The following is a 26,885-nucleotide window of genomic DNA, read 5'->3' as shown; positions in this document are numbered from 1 at the left end:
CCTTCTTCTCTCCTCTGTTAGAGATCGGGTGACCTTTAAGAATCTGGGGATCTTCAACTCTCATGGGTTGAACTGGGTTGGATGAAACGGGCTCTTGGATCCGTAGGGCTCTACGTTGGTTATGGGTTACCAAGTAGGCCTCCATCAACTTCTGGACGTGCTCATCCTTGGCTTGCTTCAAGGCTTCAACAACAATGACTTCACGACTTTCCAATGCAATTGCACGGGCTTGAGCTGTGGTGAGATCCACATGGAGCTGACGGTTGCGCTTCTCTGCATCTTCTGCTCAGGAAATCATCTGACGGTGGTGCCGAGCCAAGAAATCATATTGTGCATCCAGGGTGAGCAGGTATGCAGTGAGGTACACAACTATGGGGTCATCCTCAAGCAGTTGCTGCCCTTCCAATACACGCATCCTGGCCATCCAAACTATACGGTTTATCAGAAAGGGCGGTATGAATCTGAGCGGGGTGTCGGCCACTTCTTCTTCATAAATTTGACACAGGGCCCTCAATGCCTTGTGAGCGACGACTTGACAGGTATCTTTGAATCTGTGCCCAGCAGCAGTGACACTCCATTCCACATGGTGCGGACTGGATCCAATGTATACATTCACAACACACTTCTCTGTGCCATGCTCGACGAATTCACGACCATCATACTCTGGCTGGCTCCTGATTCCGAGGCGAACTGTGCATGCTCTCAGCAACTTGGGGAAACCATATTCATTCTGGCAAAAGCTGGTTTGGCAACGAACGTCCATCTGACTTCTGAGATAAGGAAAGGGGCAAAGCATTTTTGAAATGGAGGGATGAGAGCAAGAATTTTTTTTAAGAAAATAGCTTTGACTCAAAAACTTTTGGATCAGGCTAAGGGTTACGTCCTGCGGCCAACCTAACAGCTCTGATACCACCTGAAGCGCCCTAGATCCTCTAGGACTCAAATGTGATACAATTACTAGTCCCAGGAGGCTAGTAAACACATTTATACATCAGATGATTTCAGATCTGCTTAAACGAGACAAACCTATAAAGGTGGCGATCAACTTTAAGAGTTGGTCCACAACTCGGGACATATCATCAGAGTGGGGCTGAAGCAGCCCGATATACACAGCGAAGCAAATCAGCGGTCCAACAGCCACAAGCAAGGTTGGGAACAATCGTAACTCTTACCCGATCTCCTTTTTCTGAAAAACAACAAATAAGCAAGGGTGAGTACAAACGTACTCAGTAGCCCACCTTCACCCGCGGAATGGGGAAATCAGATATAATGCATGGAATATGTGGAGCTCAGGATATTTTGCAGAAACAACAATATTTTATGCAGGGTTGTTTTGAAAAACATTTTGTATTTTGCAAAGCGCATCCTCTCCCAAAGGAGCAGGAAGTTTTTCAATATTAGAACAAAATCCCCTGGACTAAACCATCCAGGTATCTTAGCAGTTTCCCACTGGTTTTCTTTTTCAAAAACAGCTACTGGACTTCCCGTCCACCATAGCTCACGGCTCAACCGCCGGACCTTTTAAAAACCACTTTTCTCAAACGCACCCGTTTTTTGAAAACAAAACACTAATTGCCATACCACACTAGACTCGTCCATTCCTGTGGACACAGACTATTCGAATAGGTTTGAACTATGCGTAGAGGGGTACACTTTACCCACTAGTCCGGCTCTGCGATCTCATGGCCAATGAGATCTGAATCCGAATCTCTTTATTTCCTCGCACGTCCTAACCTTAACGGTTATACCGGAAGGAGTCAGGCCACCGCCATGTCCAAACCGGAAAAAACATTCCCCCTCCTTATCCTCCCGGTGCTCCCCAGCCTTCATAACCCTGGGGTTGGACCGTACGAGTTCAGATTGAGTGACTGCACATACAGTCTCGAGTGGTTGTACTTATCATGAGTACAGATAGTGAAGGATGACAAACCGGTCCTTATATGAGGGGACAATCCTTCTGCTCACACCTAAACCAGTTGAGCCATCACCTTAGGCCCTCCCCTAAACTAGGGAGTCCCTGATCATCCCTACTTAAAGGTGATAAGGGTGAAAACCCTTCATCATACACATTTTGAAAAGCATTTTCTTTTGAAAAACTCACACCTTTTCTCAAATCATTTGTAATAAATATATTAAGGATTGATTGCGGCAAGCGGCTTGGGTGGCCATAATAACTTGTCTCAAAATCATATCATGCATAAAATAATAGGATGAGGGTTGTGGTTGAAAAATCATAGGTAATTTATGCATCAAAGGGATCCAGTGAGCTTGTCGTGCTTATCCGGTGAAGGGGGAAGGGGAGCTCGCGGAACTGGCTTCTGGCTCCACTGCCTGGCGTAGACTTGCAGATCTGGCCTCCACGAGACGGCACGAACGCTCCGATAACTATGCAACATGAACAAGCAAACATACAAACCAGCAAGTATACCAACAAATATTTAGAGCGATATATGGATGGGTAGAGTCTTGAGTAGAATCTGTGTTATGTGGTGTTGTGATATTACTGGTGGTGGAGCGGAGGTGCTTACCAGGAGGGTGGACTGGAGGCGAAGCGACACTATGCGTGTAGCCGACAGAGCGGAGTAACTAAGTGGGTGGGGTGTTTGCCTTGGTTCAGGGTGTTGAGTGTGTGTGGAGAGGGAGATGGTAGCTAGGTGTATTTATAGCTGAGTGTATGTGGTGTAGCACAGTGAAGTTCACTGTTGGTGAGAATAGTGATGAATGAATCGTCTGACTTAGTATGAACATGAGAGTTATAGGCAGAATATGGGACAAGCGTATTTTGGGAGTTTTCTAGAATATGAACCAAGCTTAAGGGATGACATGGTTGGATAGGGAAACTGGACAGCATGATGGATGAGTAGTTGAAAGTTGGGGTGATCGGATGATCGATGAATAGTATCGATGAATAGTAATGATGAATAGCGACAACGAAAAAGTAATTATAGATATCATCGATGAATAGTAACAATGATGAATAGTGTCGGTGAATAGTAATGGTGAATAGTCGTATGAACGAACGATGAACGATGAATAGTAACGATGAACGATTAATAGGAACTATGAACGAACGGACGAACGATCGAAATTTCGGCAGCATAATGGCAGGACAAAGATTATCTGGAAGAACGATGAATAGGGACTATGAACGAACGATGAATAGGAACTATGAACGATCGAATGATCGAACGAACGATCGGAATTTCGGCAGCATAACGACAGGAAAAAGATTATTTGGACGAACGAACGATCGAATGACCGGACGAACGAACGATCGGAATTTCGGCAGCATAACGGCAGAACAAAGATTATCTGGAAGAACGATAAATATGGACTATGAACGAACGATGAACGATGAATAGGAACTATGAACGAACGATGAACGATCGAATGATCGAACGAACGAACGATCGGAATTTCGGCAGCATAACGGCAGGAAAAAGATTGTTTGGACGAACGAACGGACGAACGATCGAACGGACGAACGATCGAATAGACGAACGGACGAACAGACGAACGAACCATGAACTATCGGACGAACGATCGAATGATCGGATGAACGAACGAACAAACTAAGAACAGGTGGACGAACGATCGAAGAACGACCGAACGATCCTTGTGCTAGTGTGTGCTTGTGTGGAACATGGAGTGGGTGTGGGGGGGAAGAGAGTTGCCATAAAATGGCTTGGGGTGGGATGAGAGGAGGCCCTTGCCCCTCTATTTATAACCATGGTGGGGTGATTAGGGGGAGGGATGAGAGGATTAGTGGGAGGATGAGAGGATTAGTGGGAGATTAGCATGGATTTGTCTTGTATGAGTGTAATTGGCTTGTAGAGCTCACCGTATGATACCGGAGGCATACGTATATGTATGAACATGAGGAAAGTTATGAAGAAAATATTTGTAGGGACTTGAAAAATGATTATGAAGGTATTTCTCAGGAGGAAAATACTTGGAGATATATCGGTGGAATATCTGGGCAATGTTTCTGGAAAGAACTTGAAGGGGATCACTAGGGAAATATCTGGGCAGTATTTCTGGAAATAATTTGAGGCGGATCACTGGGAAATATTTGTAGGATATTTGAGTAGGATTTTGGAGAGAATATAGACCACTATATTCTATTTGCTGATATCAACTCGCAAACAAACATTTTGAAATGAAATTTGAAATTCATTTTGAATTTAGAGGGAGTTTCAGAAATTTTCAAGATTTGAATTTTTGGGATGCTACAGGAGGCGTGGGCGAGCTGGGCAGGCGTGGTTCCCCACGATGTTTCGCGATGGGAGGAGTGATGGAAAGGCAGAAGGAGGAGGCGAGGATGGTCGGACCGGCGGAGGAGGCGAGCGAGGCGAGTGGCGTCGTCAAAGGGAGTAGCACGATATGGAGGGATGGATGGAGCGCGGGAGGGCGGCGGGCTACGGGCGGGATGCGGGGTTGCCGGCGGGATGCGGGGCGGGGTGCGGCCGCGGGGCGGATGTGGGGCGGAGTGCGCGCGACAGAACGTGGGGCTGTGGACGTCTACACTAGTGACATAATTAGTAGTAGAGATTAGACAAAATTTTAGTATCCTGCATAGAATAATTTCGGTGGCCCACTTAATTTCGGCGACCTAGAAAAAGCAACAAAAAATACCGCGTTAGAGAAATTTTTGGCGGCTAAGAAATCATTGAAAATAAATTGGTAAATTTTTTGTGGACATGACAGGGCCCGCCGAAAATAATAGGCCACCAAAATTTGTAGCTTTATTTTCGACGATTTCATCAGGCCACCAAAAATAACAGCCAACAAATTTATTTTCAGCGGTTGGGCCTAGGCCACTAAAACTAACTAATTTTCGACGGTGGCCACACAGAATAAGCTTTATCCACTACAAAATACGATTATCATGGCAAAGCTGCAAAAATAATCTATTTCGGTGAAAAATATACCTTGTTTTCGACTGCTTTGGCCACCAAAAAGTACATGTTTTATTGTAGTGACAATACTACGATAAGAGGTCAAATATGATGGGGAAACACTAAGATGTCTAGAAGCACTTACTTGAAACTAATTCAAACTCAATGTATATGTCGTGTGCATGTCTTTGTGTGAATCTAACTTTACGTGATGTGGGAAAACCTTATGGTGCAATAATTATTTATTTTATATTGTATAAGTCAGATAATACAATGATTTGGGAAATGTTTAAATCTTACCATTTATGATATCTCAAATCTTGCAGGGAAACTATTCCTTTTTTTGGTGTTATCCGACTTATATACACATTATTAGTTTGCAAGCAAGCTATATATTCCATGATTTTTTTGGAAGATTTTGCTCGATGGTGTTTCATGGTCTAATACATCGGGGAAGCTGAGTAAAAAGTGTTCAAACTATTAGATACCAAACTCATCAAGTAAGATTACCTTCAATAACACTACCAAAGACAATAACTAATGGCCTAATGTCAGTTAGTGAATCGCAATCTCTGGTGAGTGCACTCAAGGGTTTTGAATTTTTAGATGGTTTGTTCATTTGGCATGACATTTTGATCTTTATAAATAAGGTGAGAAAGAAACGGTAATATAAACATATGAGTTTATATGCTACTCTCAAACACATTGAAGGTAGTACATCATATTTTAAGAGGTATAAAGATAAAGGTTTCACTTAGAGTATGTATTATATGAAAAACATATATAGCATCTGAAATTGATATAGAGCTGAAATCTTGTACAAAACATCAAATGAAGTAGAAAGAAATACTTTGATGAATAAGATGACCAAGATGAGGGAATACAATGAATTGCTATGGAATCCTCTAACGAATTGCCTAAGATTCTGGAGTTTGCTATGGCGGCTGTAGATTGCCAACCAAATGTTTCAATCACATATCAAATCCTCTTAATTGACATCCACATGTTTAAGACGCATATTGAATCCTCTTAACTGTATTGGTGATTGTAGCTACATCCGAAAGAAGACCTATTTGAGATCAGCTATGCCACAAGAAAAGATTAATTGATTTTGCTATGTGCATCATCGAGAAGGATGTCTTTTTACACTATTGATCTCAATACCGTCCTCGATGATTTTTACATCAGAAAAGTGTCCATAGAGCTACTCCCTCTGTTTCAATTTATAAGTTATTTGATTTTTTACACCAAGTTTGACATGCTCATATTATTCAAAACATAATTATTATTAATTTTTACTGTGATCTCGTTTAGCATATAATGTATATACTATGAGTATAGCTTTGCTTTTTTTATTTTTTCACAAAAATGAATAAGATGAGTCGATCGAACTTGGTACAAAAAAAAGTCAAATAAATTATAACGGACCGAGGGAGTACCTTTTTATGAGAAAGAATATATATGATGGAGTTCTATTCTTCCTCAAGGTATTCATACTAGTTACAAATATATTGTTTTCTGTAGTCTCTAGTGTTCCTCGATAATCAGTAGACATGTTAGATTGAAAATATTCTATTGGAATTGTTTTAGGCTTAGCAGCCGGCAATCAGGGATCAGATATATTGAGTTGATGGATCGAGTGATTGTTGGGTCTTCTTCTTCTTCCTTAGCCTCTTGTCTGTCGCATTGCCGTTGTCCCTGGCCGCTTGAAGTGGAGAAGCAGCGGTACGTAGTAGTAGTATATACTATAAATACTGTAGTAGTTACGTATGTAGCCAGACGCTGTCGTGGCGTGGGTCGTCGTCTTCGTCTCGATCGCTGGCCATGCATGCACGCCGAGAATCTTTACAGTGATCCAACGTCCCATCAGTTCAATTCCGGCCGCGCTGGCGGCCCCTGTCTCATGGAAAGCAACAAGGCGAGGCCGGGTGTAGTGCTACAGTGTCAGTATTTCTCTGAACTGTTTCATCATATTCAATTCCACGGCCGTCGTCGTCTCTGCCTGCTGCAGTGTGCTGTGTGCTGTGCCGTCTCCATGTGCACAGTGCACGCGGTGTGTGCTTTGTTTGAGTGGCTGGTTGCCATTGCCAAGCATGCAATGCAAGGGAGTGAGAGGGACCCAAGGAGGAGGAGGAGGCAAGGAGATCATGGACGATGGGCAGCAACTAGCTAGCAGCAGGCAGATAGGCACGCACAGGGACGGAGTGGGCGTGTACAGTGAGTGCTAGTAGTAGTAGTGTCCCATCCCGGCCAGTCCCAAGTCCCAACAACCTAGCTACTTGTTCACAAACAACAGGCCAGGGCGCATATGCATGCATGCCCTGAAGCTCGAACGATGGGAATGGATGGACTTGGGACTTTTTGTTCGAGAATACAGTCTCGTCACGGATATACCACCATGTTTCGTTCCGCAGGACTGAAAATTGAAGTGCTTTTGTCGCCATGCATGTCTAGGCAACGGATCGGAGCTAGGAGACCCACACCCATCCCAGATCACCGCTTCAATAATGTGGCAGCAGCAGGCGACGACACATGTTAGCCCAATTCTATATTAAAAAACTAAACCCTATCTATTCCAATCTAGAGATGGCAATGGGTACCCGAAACCCGTATACTCGATGGGTTTTACCTGACATAAAGGAGGGTATGGGTTAAATTTGTTACCCGCGTGTACGTTAATTGACACAATATTGTACCCATCGAGTAGACGGGTATGGTACACCCATGGGTAATTATACCCGCCTCAACCATATATATAATCTACTCAACTAAGTACATATAAATATTTACTAGTCAGTTACCCGTGCTTTTGCTACGGTTTTTATATATCATATAAATAGATATTGAGATATTTATTTAAATATAATTATTGTTTATTTTTAAACACTAAGGTTCGTGTAGTCTGGTGGTTAGCCCCGAATTTCTAGAGTAGGAGGTGTGTGTTAAAATGCTCGCTTTGCACTATTTTTTTTTATACAATTATAGTTTATTTCTAAACACTAAGTTACGTGTGGTCTAATGGTGGCTGCGCGGGCGAGGGGGCGCGTGGGGCGGGCCCACAGCCGTGGTAGCACCAAGTGCCCACCTTCCATTCTTAATAGTACTAGGGATTAACTAAAATATGACCAGCTTGCATGTTTTACATTATTTATTATTTTCATTCCTTTGTCTACACACATTTGATGATTTATAATTTTAAATACGCTATCAATTTATTAGATTTATGTTATTTAATAGGTGTTTAGCGGGTATCTAATCGGGTGCGGGTTACCCGACGTCCGGTTGCTTGGTGTTTCACCCTTTTCGTCGACAAAGTTAGTTTCAACGCGCATCATTTATTATATCCAAACATTTCTGTGATGCTTAGAGTTTTCGCATTTTGGTTATGCCTAAAATATGGTTTTAATAGAAAATAATTTCAAATAATTTCAAATAATTTCAATAATGTCAGATGTTAGTGTTAAATTTAATTACTAGATGTCGAGCCACTATATGTGTTCCTGAGATGCTATTGGTGAGGTGCTTATGCAATACACTAACATAATGCATGCCTACCAAAGTAAGTTTGCCATGACCGATATAACATCCACCTTAGCAAGAGGAACACAAGGGTTGGTCCATCTGAAAGGAAAGGAAAAAATGGTCAAATTCACTGATGAAATAGAAGAGGAAGAAGAGGTTGGTAGTGACAATAGCACGACTAACCCTAGTTGTCGGGGACCATAATTAGGGGTACCCTCAAGGCTCCTAATTCTCAGTTGGTAACCCTATCAGCATAAAGCTGCAAAGGCCTGATGGGTGCGATTAAGTCAGGGATCGGTCCATACGAGGGACTCGATCACGCCTCGCCCGAGCCTAGCCTCGGACAAGGGCAGCCGACCCCGGAGGATCTCCGTCTCGCTCGAGGCCCCCCTCCAGCGGCGAATGTGTTCCCGGCTCGCCCGAGGCCCTGTCTTCGCTAAGAAGCAACCCTGACCAAATCGCCGCACCGACCGACCAAGTCGCAGGAGCATTTAATGCAAAGGTGGCCTGACACCTTTATCCTGACGCGCGCCCCCCAGAGCCGAAGTGACCGCCGTCACTTCGCCGCTCCACTGACCGGCCTGACAGAAAGACAGCGCCGCCTGCGCCGCTCCGACTGCGGTGCCACTCGACAGAGTGAGACTGACAGGCAGTCAGGCCCGGCCAAAGGCACCATCGGAAGCTCCGCTCTGCCCGACCCAGGGCTCGGACTCGGGCTAAGCCCCGGAAGACGGCGAACTCCGCTCCGCCCGACCCAGGGCTCGGACTCGGGCTAAGTCCCGGAAGACGGCAAACTCCGCTCCGCCCGACCCAGGGCTCGGACTCGGGCTAAGTTCCGGAAGACGACGAACTCTGCCCGACCCAGGGCTCGGACTCGGGCTAAGTCTCGGAAGACGACGAACTCCGCCCGACCCAGGGCTCGGACTCGGGCTAAGTCCCGGAAGACGGCGAACTCCGCTCTGCCCGACCCAGGGCTCGGACTTGGGCTTAGCCCCAGAAGACGACGAACTCCGCACCGCCCGACCCAGGGCTCGGACTTGGGCTCAGCCCCAGAAGACGACGAACTCCGCTTTGCCCGACCCCAGGGCTCGGACTACGCCCTGACCTCAGCCGACGGTCTCCGCCTCGCCCGACCCGGGGGCTCGGACTCGACCTCGGCTTCGGAGGAGCCTCCACATCGACCAACCTAGGGCGCAGACCAGCCACGTCAACAGGAGGCGCCATCATCACCTTACCCCGAGCTGACTCGGGCCACAGGGAACAAGACTGGCGTCCCATCTGGCTCGCTCCGCCAGATAGGCAATGATGGCGCCCCGCATACTCTGTGACGACGGCGGCTCTCAGCCCCCTTACGGAAGCAAGAGGACGTCAGCAAGGACTCAACCGCTCCGACAGCTGTCCCTCCGTCAGGCTCCAGCACTCCTCCGACGGCCACGACATCACACCAGCAGGGTGCCAAAATCTCTCTGGCTGCCACGACGGCATGTACTTAGGGCGCTAGCTCTCCTCCGCTAGACACGTAGCACTCTGCTATACCCCCCGTTGTACACCTGGATCCTCTCCTTACGCCTATAAAAGGAAGGACCAGGGCCCTCTTAGAGAGGGTTGGCCGCGAGGGGACGAGGATGAGATACGCGCTCGCTTGGAGCCGCTCGCTCCCTCTCCCGCGTGGACGCTTGTAACCCCCTACTGCAAGCGCACCCGACCTGGGCGCGGGACGAACACGAAGGTCGCGGGATTCCCACCTCTCTCACGCCGGTCTCCGGCCGCCTCGCTCTCCCCCCTTCGCGCTCGGCCTCGCGCTCCACCCATCTGGGCTGGGGCACGCGTCGACATTCACTCGTCGGCCTAGGGACCCCCCGGTAGGTAGGGGCCTGCTGCGTGTTGACGAACAGCTTCCCGTCAAGCTCCAGATGGGCAGTCTCCAGCAACCTCTCCAACCCAGGACGGTGCTCCGTTTCGGGAGCCTTGAGTTCATGTCCCTCGACGGCAGCTACGACATGATACTCCTTCCACCGCCGTGCGACAACGACAATGGCGGCCGACAGCCCGCCCGCCGGCGGCGGAATCGACGACGTCTTCCCCGCGTGGTGGAAGAACAACATTCGAGCTCACCCCGTCCTCTCCCCCGCCGACAGAGGAGGAGGCGGGGCAACCAAGGCCAAGCAGGAGGCAGCGCCTCGTCGGCTGTCGAGCGAGTCGACGGCCCCAGCGCCCCAACGGGGGGCGCGTCGGGCATCGACCTCGCGTTTGAGGCGAAGGCGAGTGCTGTCTCCCCGCGACACGCCAATCTCGAGCAAGCAGACGACGCCAGCACGCTTGCGAAAAGCTTGCTGGACGTCACCCTCGTACCTGAGACGACGGTGCAGTCAGTCCCCGATGTGACCTCATCGCCGCCAGTCGACCAAAAGGTACCGACCGATTCCCATCCTACATCTTTCGGATTCAGCCTCGACCCGCCTAGCGGCTTCGCTTTGGTGGGTGCTCTCGTAGAGGCGAGTCCAAACCCTCTAGGGTTTTGTATGCGGTCACCTTGGGACCGGCTGACGGACGTCTCGACCTACGGGCCCTCTGGGTCTGAGGAAGACGACGAGCCCAACATCTGTTGGGATTTCTCTGGACTTGGCAACCCCAGTGCCATGCGGGACTTCATGACCGCATGCGACTACTGCCTTTCCGACTGTTCCGACGATAGCCGTAGCCTCGGCGACGAGGACTGCGGCCCAAGTCGCGAATGCTTCCACGTCGATCTAGGGGGTCCCTCCGAAGGCAACCATCTCGGCATGCCGGAGGATGGTGATCTCACTAGGATGGTGCCCCGCGTTGACATCCCACTGGAGCTAGCTGTGGTCCCCGTTCAGGCGGGGGGCCATGACCCACAGCTCGAGCAAATCCGTGGGGTACAGGCCAGGCTCGACGAGGGAGCAGGAGCGCTTGAGCCAATCCGTCGGGACGTCGGGCAGGCATGGGCGGGCCAACCTCCGGCCGGAGAAATCCGTCATCTACCCCAGGGCTTCCAGCACCGCATCGCCGACGACGTCAGGGTCAGGCCACCACCCGCATCTAGTGGGGTCGGCCAGAACCTGGCTGCAGCAGCGATGCTTCTCCGCGCGATACCGGAGCCATCGACCACCGAGGGGTGGCGAATCCAGGGGGAGCTCAAGAATCTCCTGGAAGGCGCCGTGGTCCGACGGGCCGAGAGCTCTGCCTCCCGAAGGCAGGGGTACCCCTCGGAACCTCATGTCGTGACTTCCCGATTCATGCGGGAAGCCTCGGTCTACACCGGACGCATGCGCAACACCGCGCCTACGGCCCCGGGTCGCCTCGGCAACGAGCACCATCACCGCGACCGTCGGGCCCACCTCGACGAGAGGGTGCGCCGAGGCTACCACCCTAGGTGTGGGGGCGCTACAACAGCGGGGAGGATCGGAGTCCCTCGCCCGAGCCACCCGGTCCGCAGGCCTTCAGCCGAGCCATACGACGGGCGCCGTTCCCGACCCGGTTCCGACCCCCGACTACTATCACGAAGTACTCGGGGGAGACGAGACCGGAACTGTGGCTCACGGACTACCGTCTGGCCTGCCAACTGGGTGGAACGGACGATGACAACCTCATCATCCGCAACCTCCCCCTGTTTCTCTCCGACACCGCTCGCGTCTGGTTAGAGCACCTGCCTCCGGGGCAGATCTCCAACTGGGACGACCTAGTCCAAGCTTTCGCTGGCAATTTCCAGGGCACGTACGTGCGCCCCGGAAATTCCTGGGACCTCCGAAGCTGCCGACAGCAGCCGGGAGAGTCTCTCCGGGACTACATCCGGCGATTCTCGAAGCACCGCACCGAGCTGCCCAACATCACCGACTCGGATGTCATCGGCGCGTTCCTTGCCGGCACCACCTGCCGCGACCTGGTGAGCAAGCTAGGTCGCAAGACCCCCACCAGGGCGAGCGAGCTGATGGACATCGCCACCAAGTTCGTCTCCGGCCAAGAGGCGGTCGAGGCTATCTTCCGGAAGGACAAGCAGCCCCAGGGCCGCCTTTCGGAAGATGCCCCCGAGGCGTCAACTCAGCGCGGCACCAAGAAGAAGGGCAAGAAGAAGTCGCAAGCGAAACGCGACGCCGCCGACGCGGACCTTGTCGCCGCCGCCGAGTACAAGAACCCTCGGAAGCCCCCCGGAGGTGCCAACCTCTTCGACAAGATGCTCAACCAGTCGTGCCCCTATCACCAGGGGCCCGTCAAGCACACCCTTGAGGAGTGCGTCATGCTTCGGCGCCACTTCCACAGGGCTAGGCCACCCGCGGAGGGTGGCAAGGCCCGCGACGACGACAAGAAGGAAGATCACCAGGCAGGAGAGTTCCCCGAGGTCCGCGACTGCTTCATGATCTATGGTGGGCAAGCGGCGAACGCCTCGGCTCGGCACTGCAAGCAAGAGCGCCGGGAGGTCTGTTCGGTGAAGGTGGCGGCGCCAGTCTACCTAGACTGGTCCGACAAGCCCATCACCTTCGACCAAGCCGACCACCCCGACCATGTGCCGAGCCCGGGGAAATACCCGCTCGTCGTCGACCCCATCATCGGCGACGTCAGGCTCACCAAGGTCCTCATGGACGGAGGCAGCAGCGTCAACATCATCTACGCCGAGACCCTCGGGCTCCTGCGTGTCGATCTATCCTCCATCCGGGCAGGCGCTGCGCCCTTCCATGGGATCATTCCCTGGAAGCGCGTCCAGCCCCTCGGACAGCTCGACCTTCCCGTCTGCTTCGGAACACCCTCCAACTTCTGAAGGGAGACCCTGACGTTCGAGGTGGTTGGGTTCCGAGGAACCTACCACGCGGTACTAGGGAGGCCATGCTACGCGAAGTTCATGGTCGTCCCCAACTACACCTACCTGAAGCTCAAGATGCCGGGCCCCAATGGGGTCATCGTTGTCGGCCCCACGTACAAACACGCGTTCGAATGCGACGTGGAGTGCGTGGAGTACGCCGAGGCCCTCGCCGAGTCCGAGGCCCTCATCGCCGACTTGGAGAGTCTCTCGAAGGAGGTGCCAGACGTGAAGCGTCATGCCGGCAACTTTGAGCCAGCGGAGACGGTTAAGTCCGTCCCCCTCGACCCCAGCAGTGACGCCTCCAAGCAAGTCCGGATTGGCTCCGAGCTCGGTCCCAAATAGGAAGCAGTGCTCGTCGACTTTCTCCGCGCGAACGCCGACGTCTTCGCGTGGAGTCCCTCGGACATGCCCGGCATACCGAGGGATGTCGCCGAGCACTCGCTGGACATCCGAGCCGGAGCCCGACCCGTCAAGCAGCCTCTGCGCCGATTCGACGAGGAGAAGCGCAGAGCCATAGGCGAGGAGATCCACAAGCTAATGGTGGCAGGGTTCATCAAGGAGGTATTCCATCCCGAATGGCTTGCCAACCCTGTGTTTGTGAGAAAGAAAGGGGGGAAATGGTGGATGTGTGTAGACTACACTGGTCTCAACAAAGCATGTCCGAAGGTTCCCTACCCTCTGCCTCGCATCGACCAAATCGTGGATTCCACTGCTGGGTGCGAAACCCTGTCTTTCCTCGATGCCTACTCGGGGTATCACCAAATCAGGATGAAAGAGTCCGACCAGCTCGCGACTTCTTTCATCACAACCTTTGGCATGTACTGCTATGTCACCATGCCGTTCGGCTTGAGGAATGCGGGCGCGACGTACCAGCGGTGCATGAAACATGTGTTCGGCAAACACATCGGCCGCACGGTCGAGGCCTACGTCGATGACATCGTAGTCAAGACGAGGAAAGCCTCCGACCTCCTTTCCGACCTTGAAGTGACATTCCGATGTCTCAAGGCGAAGGGCGTCAAGCTCAATCCCGAAAAGTGTGTTTTCGGGGTGCCCCGAGGCATGCTCTTGGGGTTCATCGTCTCCGAGCGGGGCATCGAAGCCAACCCGGAGAAGATCGCAGCCATCACCAGCATGGGGCCCATCAAGGACTTGAAAGGCGTACAGAGGGTCATGGGATGCCTCGCGGCTCTGAGCCGCTTCATCTCACGCCTCGGCGAAAGAGGTCTACCTCTGTACCGCCTCTTAAGGAAGGCCGAGTGCTTCACTTGGACCCCTGAGGCTGAGGAAGCCCTCGGGAACCTGAAGGCGCTCCTCACGAAGGCGCCTATCTTGGTACCCCCAGCTGCCGGAGAAGCCCTCTTGGTCTACGTCGCCGCGACCACTCAGGTGGTTAGCGCCACGATTGTGGTCGAGAGGCAAGAAGAGGGGCATGCATTGCCCGTTCAGAGGCCAGTTTACTTCGTCAGCGAGGTACTGTCCGAAACCAAGATCCGCTACCCACAAGTTCAGAAGCTGCTGTACACGGTGATCCTAACGCGGCGGAAGCTGCGACACTACTTCGAGTCTCATCAGGTAACCGTGGTGTCATCCTTCCCCCTGGGGGAGATCATCCAGTGCCGAGAGGCCTCGGGTAGGATTGCAAAGTGGGCAGTGGAAATCATGGGCGAGACAATCTCGTTCGCTCCTCGGAAGGCCATCAAGTCGCAGGTCTTGGCGGACTTCGTAGCTGAATGGATCGACACTCAGCTCCCAACAGCTCCGATCCAGCCGAAGCTCTGGACCATGTTCTTCGACGGGTCGCTGATGAAGACAGGAGCCGGCGCAGGCCTACTCTTCATCTCGCCCCTCGGGAAGCACCTACGCTATGTGCTACGCCTCCATTTCCCGGCATCCAACAATGTGGCCGAGTATGAAGCTCTGGTCAACGGGTTGCGGATCGCCATCGAGCTAGGGGTCCGACGCCTCGACGCTCACGGTGACTCGCAGCTCGTCATCGACCAAGTCATGAAGAACTCCCACTGCCGCGACCCGAAGATGGAGGCCTACTGCGATGAGGTTCGGCGCCTGGAAGACAAGTTCTACGGGCTCGAGCTCAACCACATCGCTCGGCGCTACAACGAGACTGCGGACGAGCTGGCTAAAATAGCCTCGGGGCGAACGACGGTTCCCCCGGACGTCTTCTCCCGGGATCTGCATCAACCCTTCGTCAAGATCGACGACACGCCCGAGCCCGAGGCACCCTCAGCCCAGCCCGAGGCACCCTCGGCCCAGCCCGAGGTACCCTCGGCTCAGTCCGAGGCACCCTCGGCTCGGCCCGAGGCATCCTCGGTTCAGCCCGAGGTACCCTCGGCCCCCGAGGGCAAGACGCTGCACATTGGGGGAGCGAAGTGGGGTCACGCCTGATCAAAACTGGCAGACCCCGTACCTGCAATATCTCCACCGAGGAGAGCTACCCCTCGACCGAGCCGAGGCTCGGCGGGTGGCGCGGCGCGCCAAGTCGTTCGTCTTGCTGGGTGATGAGAGGGAGCTCTACCACCATAGCCCCTCCGACATCCTCCAGCGATGCATCTCCATCGCCGAAGGTCAGGAACTCCTGCGAGAGATACACTCGGGGGCTTGCGGCCATCACGCAGCGCCTCGAGCCCTTGTTGGGAATGCTTTCTGACAAGGCTTCTACTGGCCGACGGCGGTGGCCGACGCCACTAGAATTGTCCGCACCTGCGAAGGGTGTCAGTTCTACGCAAGGCAGACCCACCTGCCCGCTCAGGCTCTGCAGACAATACCCATCACCTGGCCTTTCGCTGTGTGGGGTCTGGATCTCGTCGGCCCCTTGCAGAAGGCACTCGGGGGCTACACGCACCTGCTGGTCGCCATCGACAAATTCTCCAAGTGGATCGAGGTCCGACCCCTGAACAGCATCAGGTCCGAGCAGGCGGTGGCGTTCTTCATCAACATCATCCATCGCTCCGGGGTCCCGAACTCCATCATCACCGACAACGGCACCCAGTTCACTGGCAGAAAGTTTCTGGACTTCTGCGAGGATCATCACATCCGGGTGGACTGGGCCGCCGTGGCTCATCCCATGTCAAATGGGCAAGTAGAGCGTGCCAACGGCATGATTCTACAAGGGCTCAAGCCTCGGATCTACAACGACCTCAACAAGTTCGACAAGCGATGGATGAAGGAACTCCCCTCGGTGGTCTGGAGTCTGAGGACAACGCCAAGCCGAGCCACGGGCTTCATGCTGTTCTTCCTAGTCTACGGGGCCGAGGCCGTCTTGCCCACAGACCTGGAATACGGCTCCCCGAGGACGAGGGCCTACACCGACCAAAGCAACCAAGCTAGCCGAGAAGACTCGCTGGACCAGCTGGAGGAGGCTCGGGATAAGGCCTTACTGCACTCGGCGTGGTACCAGCAGTCCATGCGACGCTACCATGCCCGAGGGGTCCGGTCCCGAGACCTCTAGGTGGGCGACCTGGTGCTTCGGCTACGACAAGACGCCCGAGGGCGGCACAAGCTCACGCCTCCCTGGGAGGGGCCGTTCGTCATCGCCAAAGTTCTGAAGCCCGGAACGTACAAGCTGGCCAACAGTCAAGGCGAGGTCTACAGCAACGCTTGGAACATCCAACAGCTACGTCGCTTCTACCCTTAAGATGTTTTCAAGTTGTTCATAAACCTCGCTCCCACGCAAAGTTTAGTCATCAAGGAAGGGTCAGCCTTGCCTCGGCAAAGCCCGACCCTCCCTCGGGGGCTAAAAGGGGGGGGACCCCCTCTGCGTCGAAATTTTCCTCGAAAAAAGATCTTTTCTGCCAGAATGTCTTTCGTGCTTTTTGACTACTTCGAAAGTGGATCCTGAAAACGACGGAGTACACATAAGCAACCAAGGTTGACCGAGCCGAGGGACTCCTACGCCTCCGGGATACGGATACCTCACTCATCACCTTCTGCGATAAGTAACTCGCGTTCGGATAAGTGATTCCACGGACCGAACAAGTCTTCACGTTTGGAAGCTCTTCTGCCGAAGCGATCCTTCGAGCCTTCTCGACTGCGTCGGTGACAGAGCCCCATGGACGGGTGAGAGTGCGCGTAATCGGCAAGGCTGACCGAGCCGAGGGACTCCTACGCCTCCGGGATACGGATACCTCACTCATCACCTTCCGCGAGAAGCAACTCTCGCTCGCACAAACATTTCCTGTTACCAACAAAAAAGTCCAGATACTCGAAGCAAGAGGAAAAGAGACGCAGCTTTACAACACGGCGAGGGTGTGTTTAGGCCTCGGCGGCCGCAGAAAACACACGCTACAAGACAATCCGATCCTGCAGGCTCGGATCTTGACGGCTGAAGGGAGCAGCAGCACCCTCGGCATCGACGACACCTTCGGCGAGGCCCGACCTAGCCTCGGACGGCGACGCGGTCCGAGGATCTCCACTCTAAAGGACGACGTCATCGCCACGCCCGGGCAATCGCTGCCAGGGTCTTCTCCGAGAATCCGACCCGAGCAGGCGGCTCGGCCGGTCACCCTGGGGCCTCGGCCAGCCGTCCTCCAAGGACGTCAGCCCGACCCGAGGCCTCGGCTGGTCAACTCCGGTGACGGTCCCGCTAACGGACGACCCGGCTAGGCTCCGGCCAACCAGGTTTTCTTTTCAAGCCAACCACTCGCCCCGTCACATTAACTCCGCGGCGGGACAGACAGCGCCTCTGGCAGGAGAAGCGGGCGACGCTTCGCCTCCGCCATAATGACCGCGTCAAAAAAGGTACACCGCGTCGTTCGATTTCGTATCCTTTTCCTTTTTTCCTCTTTCTCTCTCTTGCAACAGGGACCGAGAAAGGGGGATACCCCGAAAAGGATCCTTCCCCGTGAAGGAACCAGGCTCCGAGCCTCCCTACTGATCAGAGGTTCGAAGGCTGGCCCCTCGGAAGGGTTCGACATCCGCCTCAGATCGTGTGGGCCCTACACCCACTACTGGTCAGAGGTTCGAAGGCCGGCCCCTCGGAAGGGTTCAACGGCCGCCTCAGGCTACTCGGGCTCCGCGCCCATTACTGATCAGGGATTCGAAGGCTGGCCCCCGAAGGGTTCACAGCCGCCTCAGACGCCGAGCGAGGGATGACCATGGGTACGTTCGATACATAACCAAGGCTCGGGTTGCGCTCCCGAGGTACCCTAGGACATTTCCAAGACCAGCGGGAATGATCTTGTAACAGAATCCCATCAGAGGGAGGCATCGAGCCCTCGGACCCCGTCGCTAGGGGACCGGGTCCCGCAGATCACCCGCAGGTACTTTTGGGCGTGCCTCTGGGCCCCTAGCCGACCCCTAACGAACGGGGCACGGACGTCCACTCGGATTACCCGCTTGCAGCTCACCGGAGACACCATGTTCGGCGCCCATCGAGGGCAACATGGCGCTTCCCCCCCTCCTCCTTGCGGAAAGGCGACGCAAGGGCGTATGTAAAAAAGTCGAGTTTGTCCCTGATCGTCCTCTCGCCCTGTGCAGAGGCTCGGGGGCTGCTCTCGCAAACCCGGCTCCGGCCAAACCGTTGACAGCGTCAACATACCAGCCCGAGAACTTGGGACCCGACCGTACACCCGGGCTACGGCCAGCTCGCATGAGGGACGACCAGACCAGCCGAAGCATTACGTGAGGCATTAATACCTCGGAGGAGTGAAACCACTCCTCCGAGGCCTCGGGGGCTACACCCGGCGGGTGCGCTCGCGCGCACCCACCGGAACAAAACGCAACCGAGAAAGGCTGGTCCCCTTGCAAAAAAAGTGCGACGAAAGCCTCCAAGCGAGTGCTAACACTCCCTTTGAGGCTCGGGGGCTACTGTCGGGGACCATAATTAGGGGTACCCTCAAGGCTCCTAATTCTCAGCTGGTAACCCCCATCAGCATAAAGCTGCAAAGGCCTGATGGGTGCGATTAAGTCAGGGATCGGTCCATACGAGGGACTCGATCACGCCTCGCCCAAGCCTAGCCTCGGACAAGGGCATCCGACCTCGGAGGATCTCTGTCTCGCCCGAGGCCCCCCTCCAGCGGCGAATGTGTTCCCGGCTCGCCCGAGGCCCTGTCTTCGCTAAGAAGCAACCCTGACCAAATCGCCGCACCGACCGACCAAGTCGCAGGAGCATTTAATGCAAAGGTGGCCTGACACCTTTATCCTGACGCGCGCCCCCCAGAGCCGAAGTGACCGCCGTCACTTCGCCGCTCCACTGACCGGCCTGATAGAAAGACAGCGCCGCCTGCGCCGCTCCGACTGCGGTGCCACTCGACAGAGTGAGACTGACAGGCAGTCAGGCCCGGCCAAAGGCACCATCGGAAGCTCCGCTCCGCCTGACCCAGGGCTCGGACTCGAGCTAAGCCCCGGAAGACGGCGAACTCCGCTCCGCCCGACCCAGGGCTCGGACTCGGGCTAAGTCCCGGAAGACGGCGAACTCCGCTCCGCCCGACCCAGGGCTCGGACTCGGGCTAAGTCCCGGAAGACGACGAACTCCGCCCGACCCAGGGCTCGGACTCGGGCTAAGTCTCGGAAGACGGCGAACTCCGCCCGACCCAGGGCTCGGACTCGGGCTAAGTCCCGGAAGACGGCGAACTCCGCTCTGCCCGACCCAGGGCTCGGACTTGGGCTTAGCCCCAGAAGACGACAAACTCCGCACCGCTCGACCCAGGGCTCGGACTTGGGCTCAGCCCCAGAAGACGACGAACTCCGCTTCGCCCGACCCCAGGGCTCGGACTACGCCCTGACCTCAGCCGACGGTCTCCGCCTCGCCCGACCCGGGGGCTCGGACTCGACCTCGGCCACGGAAGACAGACTCGACCTCGGCTTCGGAGGAGCTTCCACATCGCCCAACCTAGGGCGCAGACCAGCCACGTCAACAGGAGCCACCATCATCACCCTACCCCGAGCTGACTCGGGCCGCAGGGAACAAGACCGGCGTCCCATCTGGCTCGCTCCGCCAGATAGGCAATGATGGCGCCCCGCATACTCTGTGACGACGGCGGCTCTCAGCCCCCTTACGGAAGCAAGAGGACATCAGCAAGGACTCAACCGCTCCGACAGCTGTCCCTCCATCAGGCTCCAGCACTCCTCCGACGGCCACGACATCACACCAGCAGGGTGCCAAAATCTCTCCGGCTGCCACGACGGCATGTACTTAGGGCGCTAGCTCTCCTCCGCTAGACACGTAGCACTCTGCTATACCCCCCGTTGTACACCTGGATCCTCTCCTTACGCCTATAAAAGGAAGGACCAGGGCCCTCTTAGAGAGGGTTGGCCGCGTGGGGACGAGGACGAGATACGCGCTCGCTTGGAGCCGCTCGCTCCCTCTCCCGCGTGGACGCTTGTAACCCCCTACTGCAAGCGCACCCGACCTGGGCACGGGACGAACACGAAGGCCGCGGGATTCCCACCTCTCTCACGCCGGTCTCCGGCCGCCTCGCTCTCCCCCCTTCGCGCTCGGCCTCGCGCTCGACCCATCTAGGCTGGGGCATGCGGCGACATTCACTCGTCGGCCTAGGGACCCCCCGGTCTCGAAACGCCGACACTAGTGTAGGTGATGGTGAGGACGATGATGATGGTAGCCATGGGCATGGTGTAGGTGAGGCTATAACATATGGTGCTGGGGGTAGTCATACACAAAGAAGTGGTATGGAGGATTGGAGATTCACCAGAGATAGTGATTTCACCCATGCCACACAAGATTCAGATCATGGTGCACCTCATTCATGGGAGACGAGAAACGAACGATGTCATTCGGTTTGCCTTCCTATTGATGATGGAAGCCATGCTCAGTTAGCTTTAGTTACAACTATTTAGTTGGATAAGACCAAAACCTAAACCCTTATGCATGGCAAAGACCTCCAGGTGAAGTACAAACATCAATACATCATTCATGTATGGATACGAACAACCACCCCCTCCACCCCCATACACATATTTGCATCCAGCAGTCCTCTAGCCCCATGTGTTCCATTTTATGGTGTAATAATGTTGGATCCAAACGATTCTACAGGCAACCAGATGTGTTACTTCTCGCTAATTATATTTTATATCTTTGTACAAGGTCATGTATATGGAACAAGCCTATTGAGAGCACCTAGAGGGGGAGGGTGAATAGGTGATCCTATAAAACTTGAAACTTAAGCCACAAAAACTTGGTTAAGTGTTAGCACAATAATTGCCAAGTGGCTAGAGAGGAGTCTCAACAAAACACAATAACCACAAAGATATCAATCACAGAGATGGCACGGTGGTTATCCCGTGGTTCAGCCAAGACCAACGCTTGCCTACTCCACGTTGTGGCGTCCCAACGGACGAGGGTTGCAATCAACCCCTCTCAAGCGATCCAAAGACCCACTTGAATACCACGGTGTTTTGCTTTGCTTTTCTTAATCCCGTTCGCGAGGAATCTCCACAACTTGGAGCCTCTCGCCCTTACACTTGAAGTTCACAAAGAAGCACGGAATAAGGGAGGGATGAGCAACGCACACAAGACACAAAATCAGAATGTCAACACGCACACAAGTCGCAACAAGAGCTCGCAACACAACCCGACGAGTTCACAACTCAACAAGAGCTCTAGATGCTATCACGAAGAAACAAATGTGTGGAATCGAAGTCTTGGTGCTTAGGAATGCTTTGAGTATACTTGGTGTTCTCCTCCATGCGCCTAGGGGTCCCTTTTATAGCCCCAAGGCAGCTAGGAGCCGTTGAGAACATTCCAGGAAGGCTGATCTTGCCTTCTGTCGCCTGGCGCACCGGACAGTCCGGTGCACCACCGGACACTGTCCGGTGCGGATATCCTTCCTTATTTGGCGAAGCCGACCGTTGGGGTTTGAGAGCCGTTGGCGCACCGGACACTGTCCGGTGCGCACCGGATAGTCCGGTGCCCCCTCCCGACCGTTGGCTCGGCCACGTGTCTCGCGCGGATCGCGCGGCCGACCGTTCGCCTGGCCGACCGTTGGCTCACCGGACACTGTCCGGTGCACACCGGGCAGTCCGGTGAATTATAGCCGTACACCGTTAATTTCTTCCCGAGAGCAGCCAGTTCGCCTGAGCCAGCCTGGCGCACCGGACACTGTCTGGTGCACCACTGGACAGTCCGGTGCACCCAGACCGAGCTGACTTTGGCTGAACAGAGCCATCTCATTTCCAATTCAATCTTTCCTGTTTCCAGCACTTAGACACAATACATTAGTCCATAAAACAATGTACTAAGTCTAGAAACATACCTTTTGACATGATTTGCACTTTGTTCACCACATTGCATAGATCAACACAAAAGCACTTGCGTTGGCACTCAATCACCAAAATACTTAGAAATGGCCCAAAGGCACATTTCCCTTTCAATCTCCCCCTTTTTGGTGATTTATGCCAACACAACATAAAGCAACTAGAACAAGTGCAATATCAATGCAAATGAGAACTCAAGATTGTTTTGATTCATATTTGGCATATATGGATCACTCTTTGCCACCACTTGGTTTGTTTTTGCAAATTAAACTCAAATTTCTATCTCTAAGTCAAACACACATGTTAAGACATAAAGAGAGTCATTCCAAGAGAAATTGATCCAAGATTTCAAAGACCCCCCCTTTTTCCCATAATCAATACTTCTCCCCACAAGAAGCCAACTTTTGACGAGAGAGACAATAAAAGAGTTTTGACAAACCAACAGCTCTATTCTATTATTTTCAAAAACTCTCAAGTGGTAGTTGATCCATTTATTGCTTTGGCCTTTATTTTCTCCCCCTTTGGCATCAAGCACCAAAACGGGATCAATCTTGACCCTAGAACCCCATTGCCTCACCAAAATCTTCAAATAAGAAGACAAAGGCAATAAGAGTACATGAGATGAACTTGGAATAAGTTACCCTCTCATCGGAGTGCAGTGGAAGTCTTTCATGGTCCAAGTCCACCTTTTTCCTTTCAAACCTCCTTTGAGACTAAAACAAGCAAACTCAAGCACTCGGTTAGTCTCAAAGGGTCAAGTTGTAGCACAGCTCCCCCTAAATATGTGCATCGCTTGCAAAAAGGACTTGTGAGGTCCGGGGAGTGTTTGTACAACTTGAGCACCATAAGTAAGCAACAAGATGCATAAGGAACATGATCAAAGGCATAAATACATGTATGCTATAAATCAATCCAAGTTCCGCGAATCTAGGACATTTAGCTCACTACGCAGCCTGCAAAAGGTCTTCTCATCTAAAGGCTTGGTAAAGATATCGGCTAGCTGGTTCTCGGTGCTAACATGAAACACTTCGATATCTCCCTTTTGCTGGTGGTCTCTCAAAAAGTGGTGTCGGATGTCAATGTGCTTTGTGCGGCTGTGCTCAACAGGATTTTCCGCTATTCGGATAGCACTCTCATTATCACATAGGAGTGGGACTTTGCTCAGATTGTAGCCAAAGTCCCGAAGGGTTTGCCTCATCCAAAGTAGTTGCGCGCAACACTGTCCTGCGGCAACGTATTCGGCCTCAGCGGTGGATAGGGCAACGGAAGTTTGTTTCTTGGAATTCCATGACACCAGGGACCTTCCTAAGAATTGGCACGTCCCCGATGTACTCTTCCTATCGACCTTACATCCAGCATAGTCGGAATCTAAATATCCAATCAAGTCAAAGTTAGACCCCTTTGGATACCAGATCCCAAAGCAAGGCGTAGTGACTAAATATCTAAGAATTCGCTTCACGGCCACTAAGTGACACTCCCTTGGATCGGATTGAAATCTAGCACACATGCATACGCTAAGCATAATATCCGGTCTACTAGCACATAAATAAAGTAAAGATCCTATCATTGACCGGTATGCTTTTTGATCAACGGACTTACCTCCTTTGTTGAGGTTGGTGTGTCCGTCGGTTCCCATCGGCGTCTTTGCGGGCTTGGCGTCCTTCATCCCAAACCGCTTTAGCAAGTCTTGCGTGTACTTCGTTTGGGAGATGAAGGTACCATCCTGAAAGGGAAATGTGCCCTTGGGCCATTTCTAAGTATTTTGGTGGTTTAGTGTCCAACACAAGTGCCTAAGTGTAAAAAGGTGGACAAAGTACAAATCAAGGATAAAGGTATGTTTCTCAGACTTAGTACATTGTTTTGGAGACTAATGTATTGTGTCTAAGTGCTGGAAACAGGAAAAGACCAACTGGAAATGCCTTGGCTCGAACAGCCAGGACTTTGCTGAGTCTGGGAGCACCGGACTGTCCGGTGGTGCACCGGACAGTGTCCGGTGCGCCAGGCTGGCTCGAGTGAAGTGGCTGCTCTCGGGAATTCACCGGCGACGTACGGCTATAATTCACCGGACTGTCCGGTGTGCACCGGACAGTCCGGTGAGCCAACGGTCGGCAGGGCCAACAGTCGGCCGCGCGATATGCGCGGGACACGTGGCCAAGCCAACGGCTAGAAGGAGGCACCGGACTGTCCGGTGTGCACCGGACATGTCCGGTGCGCCAACGGCTCTCAGCCTGCCAACGGTCGACTGCGCCATTTATGGAAAGGAATCGGGCACCGGACAGTGTCCGGTGTGCACCGGACTGTCCGGTGCGCCAGACGACAGAAGGCAAGAATGGCCTTCCAGATTTGCTCTCAACGGCTCCTAGCTGCCTTGGGGCTATAAAAGGGTCCCCTAGGCGCATGGAGGAGGAGACCAAGCAACCTTAGAGCATTCGTGATCCTTTCACACACTCAGTCTTTGCGCATTCGTTTGTCATTCTCAGTGATTCGAGCTCCGTTCTAGTGAGAACTTTGAGATAGTCTTTTGAGCTCGATTCTTGGCCGTGTGTGTGCACATTTTGCTGTGGTTTTTGTGTGTGTTGCTTCCCTCCCTTACTCCGTGTTTCTTTGTGAACTTCAAGTGTAAGGGCGAGAGACTCCAAGTTGTGGAGATTCCTCGCAAAAGGGATTGAGAAAAAGCAAGCAAAACACCGTGGTATTCAAGTGAGTCTTTGGACCGCTTGAGAGGGGTTGATTGCAACCCTCGTCCGTTGGGATGCCACAACGTGGAGTAGGCAAGCTTTGGTCTTAGCCGAACCACGGGATAACCACCGTGCCATCTCTGTGATTGATTTATTGTGGTTATTGTGTTTTGACTCCTCTCTAGCCACTTGGCAAATATTGTGCTAACGATTAACCAAGTTTTGTGGCTTAAGTTTTCAAGTTTCACAGGATCACCTATTCACCCCCCCCCCCCTCTAGGTGCTCTCAATTGGTATCAGAGCCGTTCTCTTCAAGAAAGGGACTAACCGCCCGAAGAGATGGATCCTAAGGGCAAGGGGATGGTGATCAACGATAAGGAGAAGGAGTCCTTCGTCAACGAGCCCAAAGATGACAAGCCTACCGACTCGGGCTCGGGCCACAAGCGAAAAGATGGGAAGAAGAAGAAGACAAGACGCATCAAGGAGATCGTCTACTACGACGACAGCGACGAGTCCTCTTCTTCCCAAAAGGACAATGACGACTACGACAGACGAAAGCCGGTTAACTCAAACTTTTCTTTCGATTATTCGTGCATTCCGCATAGCTCAAATGCTCATTTTCTCCCCATTCCACTTGGCAAGCCCCCTCACTTTGATGGAGAGGACTACGGATTTTGGAGCCACAAAATGCGTACTCACCTGTTTTCTCTCCATCCAAGCATTTGGGAGATTGTGGAAAGTGGAATGAAATTTGATAGCTCGGATAGCCCTTTGTTTATTAATGAACAGATTCATAAAAATGCACAAGCTACTACTGTGTTGCTAGCCTCTTTGTGCAGAGACGAGTATCACAAGGTGAGCGGCTTGGACAATGCCAAGCAGATCTGGGACACCCTCAAGATCTCTCATGAGGGGAACGACGTCACCTTTCTCACCAAGATGGAGTTGGTAGAGGGAGAGCTTGGAAGATTCGCAATGATAAGGGGCGAGGAGCCAACCCAAACATACAACCGGCTCAAGACCCTTATCAACAAGATAAGGAGCTACGGAAGCACGCGATGGACGGACCACGACGTCGTCCGCCTAATGCTAAGATCCTTTACCGTTCTTGATCCTCATTTGGTGAATAATATTCGTGAGAATCCCAGGTACACCAAAATGTCGCCCGAAGAAGTCCTTGGAAAATTTGTAAGCGGGCGAATGATGATCAAGGAGGCGAGGTACGTGGACGACGCGTTGAATGGTCCAATCCATGAGCCTCAACCCATTGCTCTCAAGGCAACAAGGAGCAAGGAGGCGCCATCTAGCAAGGTGGCGCAAATTGAGGCAGCCGGACTTAATGATGAAGAGATGGCCCTCATCATCAAAAGATTCAAGACGGCGCTAAAGGATCGCAAGGGACAGCCAAGCAAGACCAAGACCAAGGGAAAGCGCTCATGCTTCAAATGCGGTAAGCTTGGTCATTTTATTGCTAACTATCCCGACAATGATAGTGATCAGGAACAAGGGAACAAGAGGGAGAAGAAGAAGAACTATAAGAAGGCAAAAGGCGAGGCACATCTAGGCAAGGAGTGGGATTCGGATTGCTCCTCTTCCGACTCCGACAATGAGGGACTCGCCGCCACCGCCTTCAACAAATCGGCCCTCTTCCCCAACGAGCGTCACACATGCCTTATGGCAAGGGAGAAGAAGGTATGTACTCGAAACTCTACTTATGCTTCTTCAAGTGAGGACGAATCT

This window comes from Zea mays, chromosome 4, assembly GCF_902167145.1.
Source record: "Zea mays cultivar B73 chromosome 4, Zm-B73-REFERENCE-NAM-5.0, whole genome shotgun sequence".
Classification (NCBI taxonomy): Eukaryota; Viridiplantae; Streptophyta; class Magnoliopsida; order Poales; family Poaceae; genus Zea; species Zea mays.
This window is presented reverse-complemented; position numbering follows the sequence as displayed.